This window comes from Nannospalax galili, unplaced genomic scaffold (genome assembly GCF_000622305.1).
Source record: "Nannospalax galili isolate Female #2095 unplaced genomic scaffold, S.galili_v1.0 scaffold784, whole genome shotgun sequence".
In the NCBI taxonomy this organism is placed as follows: Eukaryota; Metazoa; Chordata; class Mammalia; order Rodentia; family Spalacidae; genus Nannospalax; species Nannospalax galili.
In genome coordinates, this window is record NW_008352133.1 from 786,075 (window position 1) to 792,352 (window position 6,278).

The 6,278-nt window shown below is 39.5% G+C and overlaps 1 non-coding gene across 1 annotated transcript; it reads left to right on the plus strand.

The window, feature by feature from the left end:
• The first annotated feature begins 2,746 nt into the window (after positions 1 to 2,746).
• On the plus strand, positions 2,747 to 2,937 carry LOC115066943. The gene has a single exon (XR_003846380.1). It is a non-coding gene; the product is annotated as a U2 spliceosomal RNA (small nuclear RNA).
• Positions 2,938 to 6,278: the final 3,341 nt, after the last annotated feature.

Below are 6,278 nucleotides of genomic sequence, written 5' to 3' on the forward strand. Positions count from 1 at the left end.
TAAGATGAGATCCAATGCAAGCAAAAAACCTGAAATTGATCCAGGATTCAAAAGATGGAGGTATCTGATTAGTCATTACAGTTCTAAGTCAAATTTTCTTCTATAAATCTCCAAAGGGGTTGCAAAAATGGGTCACATAAAAAGAAGACATGGGGGGGCGGGGCTTGAGAAAAAAGGATCCTAGGGAAGAGGCAGGAGGGTAAGAGACAGGAATGGGGGAAATTACTGGAATTCACGTATAATATACAAAATTGTCAAACAATAAAAAAGGTTTTTAGGTAAAAAATAAGAAGTCTCTGCTTCCCATCATTTCTTCAGGTAGAAGAAAGGGAAGTTCTTAAAAGCTGGACTCACCACACACCATTCAAAATGAAGAATATTCCAGGGGTTTTTGTACAAAGGAAACCTCATGTTTTAAATTTGTGTATCAGAAATTGCTTAATTAGTATGGCATTTAACTTTCTACTGCCATCACCGTGTGCTCAGTTTCAGAATTCTGATGGGATTTTCTCCTTCCAGCTGAGTTCACTCCTGGCCTCTCAAGAAGATGCTGGAAAGTTTGGCCCTTCACTCTTATTTTTGGTGAAGGAACAAAGAGATACAGGAAAAGTCCATCAAATACAGGCATCAAAGACACAGTGAGGCTGTGCACTCACTCTGTACACAAGAGCAGAAGGAAGGAGAGCATCATTCTTATAGAACAGCAGCTTTGGAGCCAAGTAGGCTGGGCCTAAATCATTGCTCAATATTAACTGACTGTGACTCTGAATAACTTGTCTAATGTTCCAATCCACTATTTTCCTGAACATAAGACAAAGATCACAACAGTACCTCTCTTATCAAGTGGCTGAAAGTCTCCCTAAGATACAGTGTATCTAGCCTCTGGTACAGCACCTACAACATATTTCCATTCAAAAAGCTTAGCTACTGTTGGAATTCCAGTTTGGTACCCACTAATAGCTGAGTAATATGCTTGTCCTCTCTGAGCAGAGACAATAAAATATCTTAACTTAAGCAGAAAAAAGATAAATGTTAGAAAAAAATTTAATGAAATGGAGACTGTACAAAAAATATGTAGAATCAATCAAATACATGGTTCTTTGAAGTGATCAATCTTACTGACAAACCCCTAGTCAAACCAACCAAAAAGATGAAAAGGAAAATCCAAATTAATGAATTAGTGATGAAAAGGGGGATAGTACAACAGATTCCAATGAAATCCAGACATTTATTGATAAATACTTTGAAATTTTACATTCCAAAACACTGGAAAATCTGCAAGAAATGGATATATTCTAAACAATATGGCCTACCAAAATTAAATCAAGAAGACATAAACAATTTAAACAGATAGGTACAAGAAATGAGATTAAGGGAGTAATAAAAACTACAATTTACCAATAATAAACATGCAGAGAATGAAATCAGGAAAAAAATCAAGTCACAATAGCTTAAAAAAATAAATACAACATCAAGGAGTAAACCTAAAGAAGTGAAAGACCTCTATAATGAAAACTTCAAAAGACTAAAGAAAGAAACTAAAGAAAATACTAGAATATGGAAAGACCTCCCATGTTCCTGGGTTGACAGCATTAATACTGCAAAAATACCATATGAAAGAAAGAGCCTAAAAGAGGGGGATAGTAGGGAACAGATGTTACCAGGGAGGATTTGGGAGAGGTGGGGAAAGTAGGAGTGTTTGGCTGGGAGGAGTAAAGGAGGGACATGCAAGGGTCCATAGAGACTATTGCAGATGGAGGCTATAGCAAAGTTCCATAACTGGTCATACACAGACAGATGCCCAGCCCTAGGTGACATATCTACAGTGGAACCTTTACACCTAAGGCTCATGGAACAATACTATGGTTGCCTAAACAAGACCTGTATAATGACAACACAAGCTGACCTACCAGGGTGTATGGAGGAAATTTCACAAGGCTGTAGCTCTGGATGAAGAGCTATGAGCAATTAATGGCTGCTGAGAGAAGAAGACTCCATTTTCTAATGGTCAGCCCAAAATACATGTAGCATATGAGCAACACTAAATGGACTCTGTCATTGTGGTTATTAGGCTTTAGGGCTGGGTTGGACCATTGTTGATTTTTCTCCCTGAGCAGCTTGCGTAGTATCCTCCAGAACTATGAGAGCTGGTCTTCAGGTAGAAGGCTTCCATGAACACAGAAGGCCACAACTGACTGAGTTTTAGAGAATAAGAGACTGCAGAGTGTGTATCCTTGGATAGGATCCCTATATAAAACCTCACCCACCTATGCCTTGGGAATCATCGCAGAAGAGGGGGGCAGAAGGATTGTAAGAGCCAGGGTTGGTCTGTAAACATAGGAAAACAGAAGCTTTCAGGCCACTGGAACCTTGCACATGTGAACAGCAGTGGTGGTGTAGAGCAGAAGACCCATGCCAACTCAATCAGACAAGGGCCTAGAGTGCAGCGAGGGAAATGGGTAGCAGACAGCCCTAGCTTGGGAACGGTTGGAGACTGATTACTGCTGGGTGAGAGAGAGCAGACTTTCTTTACCATCTCTGCATACGCTGACTGGACTCCAGTGGATGAACTTGCTCTGAAGGACATCTGGCTACAAATACTTAACTAGATAGCACTTAACATGTATAGCAGAATGCATGAGGTCCTGCAGGGGATGGGAGGACATGGATGGAGGAGGGATGTATAAATTTGATTAAGAATTATTGTATGACATGTACAAAAACTCAGTAAAAATTTAGAAAAAAAATTGCTTCTTGGCCTTTTGGCTAAGACCAAGTGTAGTATCTTTTCTTATCAGTTTAATATTTGATACATCCTCTATCCGAAGACAATATATTAAATGGATTTTTGGAACTAGGAATTGGAATAGGAGCTTGCTCTGTCCACTCCGTGCATCAACCTGGTATTGCAGTACCTCCAGGAATGGTGCACAAAACAAAACAAAATTTAGAAAAAAATTCTCAAATTAATAAAAATATTTTTAAATATGTTAAAGAATAGAAATCCTTTTATTATAAAGTTTGGCATATATCCCAAACACAAGTAAAGTTAATATAAAATTAATACATTAGTGTTTTCACTATGTTAAAAATTGGGGCATTACATATACTTAATCATGTCCATTGAATTTGAACTGTGTTTTTATAATGAGTATTGGATAGCTACAAAGAAATAGTGTTTTCCAGACAGTTGTGCATATTAAATCAGAGTAATTCACAAGATCTATGAAAACTCAAGTCAGGCAAAATCTCAGCATATAGGGGGTAAGGTACACATGAAGTCCCAACCCTCACTGAGGAACCACTGGCAACCGATAGTTGCAGGGGAGAGAGAGTCGGTTTTCTCTAAGAGTGTGATGCCCGACGGGATGCCCAGTCTTCAGGAAATGGACCCCCAACACAAGAGCATTTGGAGAACACAGATTAGACCTGATAGTCTTAAAAAATAAAAGAGGACATGAAATGGGGGGGGCAAAGTAAGGTAGGGATGGAAATAGGGAGAGGTTCTGAATATGATCAAAAGGCGTTGTATAAAATTCTCAAAGAATCAATAAAATATTAAGATAAGCCAGACTCAGAAAGATAAATACCACATATTTTCTTCACACGCAAAATCTAGTCATGTGCATGTAGGTGTGTGTGATATTTATGAAATTACAAAGGAGAGACTATGAATGAGGAGGAAGAGATCTAAAGGAGGGAAAGGGTTTGGAGAAGGTCATTAGATAAATGTCTATTTGGGGGCAAGGGAATCAGGAAGAGGGAATAGCGAGGGCGGGACACAGGAGAGGGCAGTGAAGAAAGGGACAAATAAAAGCCGAGTGTACTGACATACATGTATGAAAATATAATGAGGGCCGTGAAGATGGCTCAGCTGTAGAGCGCCTGCCTTGCAAGCATGAGACCCTGATTTTGAACACCAGAACTGATGTTTAAAAAAGCTGGGAATGTTGGCACATGTTTGTAATCCCAGTGCTGGGAGGCAGAGACAGCCAGCCCAGCATACTCAGAAAGTTCCAGACCACGGAGAGACCCATGGTGGATGGCGCCTCAGGTATCCTGTGTCTCTGGCCTGAAAATGCAGATAATGTGACTTAACCTCAAGTCATGTGAACCAATTCCTCATAATTAATAGTCTCATATTCTCTCTCTCCTCTCTCTCTTCTCTCTCACTCTCTCTTCCTCACTCTTTCACTCTTTCACTGCATCCTTCCTTCCTTTCTCTCTGCTGCTACTCTGGAAAACCATGACTACTTCAAACACGGCTAAAGATAGAGTAGTTTTATCTTGCAATAGGTGGACAAGGAAAGGCCCTAGAATCTTCATTAAACTCAGTGTACTCTCTACCTAGAGCTATTTCTTCTTTTCCTTCATCCTGCCTTTCCCATGTGTTATTTTATCTTTCAACCTCATTAAGTCCTTGCCTGTCATTTTATAAACCCACGCATGCTCACTGTCCTCAAAACTCATAGAACAGAGAGGCACTACAGAGTCATCTGAGCACAGTCATTTCCCCCTTGTCCATGATTTCATTTTCCTTTTTAAAAAACTGTTTTATTTTTAATAATGGTGAGTATGCGCACACGTGTGCAGGTGCCCATGGAGGCCAGAAGTGTCAGCTCTCCCTGGATATGCAGTTACAGGTGGTTGTGTGCAACCCAGTGTGGGTGCTGGAAGCCAAACTCAGGTCCTCTGTAAGAGCAATAAACACTTTTTATTATCATTAAAAAAAAACTCATTCAATTTTTTGTCTTACAGGCACTTTTGAAGAGATGTATCTTTGCTCTGGAAATTGTTGAGTATGTTAAAGCTGTAATGACATCATCATCATCACTGTTATATTTGTGTGTATGGATAGATGCCTGTGCATGAGTGTGTGGGGGCAGAGGTCAAGTCAACATCCAGGGTTTTCCTTAATCACTTTCAATTGTTTTGTAAGATAGGGTTTCTCTTTGTACCAATTAGCTAAACTAGCTGACTGACAAACCCCCATTCTTTCTGTCTCTTCCCCCTGCTCCTAGAACTGAGGCTACAGATATAGACCACCATATCTGACTTTTATATTGTTGTTGGGGACCTGAACTCAAGTCCTCAAGTTTGTGCAGCAAGTATGTTGCCCACTGAGCTATCTCCCCAGCCCTTGATTTCAGTTTCCTTGATTTCAATTATGCATAGTCAAAATAGTCTAAAATTATCGAGTGGAAAATTCCAGAAACAAACCATTCATTGCTTTTAAACTGTACATCCATGCCAAGTAGTGTGATGAAATTCTGCTTCCTTCTTCCCAGATATGAACCATCCCTTTGTCCAGCGGGTCCATGCCGTATACACTACCCACCCATTACTCATTATACAGGCATCTCAGTTACCACATCACCTGCTGAGGGATAACAGTGTTTATGTTGAAGTAACCTACTCTGTCAGAATGCCCTCCATTTAACTGTATTACTTCATCTGATCACACAGGCATTCCATCATTTCACATCATCATCATCACAAGAGGAGAAGTACAGGGTAATAAGATATATACTATAGGTACACATCCTTCACTACAATATAGTCACAATTGCTCTATTTTATTATTAAGTATGGTGTTAACCTCTTACACTGTCAAATTTATACACTAAGCATTATCACATATGTATATATGGGTAAAAATTTTATATATACATATACTGATATTATTATCGACACTTTTAGACATCTACTGGGGGTCTTTGAATACATTCCTAAAAATAATGGATTACTGCATTTTAAGTATTATCTAAAGACAATTACTCATTAGATACAATAACCCTCTCAACAAACATACCCAATAAGTGCTCACACACATTGGCTCCAACACTGCACTTGACAAGAAATTCACCCCTATGCAATGCAGTCCAAACTTCTCTTTGCTCACTTCTGTTAGAAACTTGGGGCCAGTGAGTGGCTCAGCAGGTGTTCTAATTCACTTTTCTATTGCTATAATAAAATACTGACCAAAAGCAACTTGGGAAGAAAAGTGTTTCTTTTATATTACAGGACACAGTGACTTACTACAGTTAGTCGTTGAAGAAAGCAGGCAAGACCTTAAGGCAGGAACTTGGAGCACAAACCATGGGTTCTGGCTTGTTTCTCTCTCTTGGCTCATACTCAGCTAGTTTCTTGTACAGCCCAGGCCCCCTGCCTAAGAATGACACTACCCACAGTAGGCTGGGCTTTCTTACATGAATTAACAATCGAAAAAAAATGCCAGAGGTGATAGATGAATACAAGGAAACTGTTGTCTGGATACT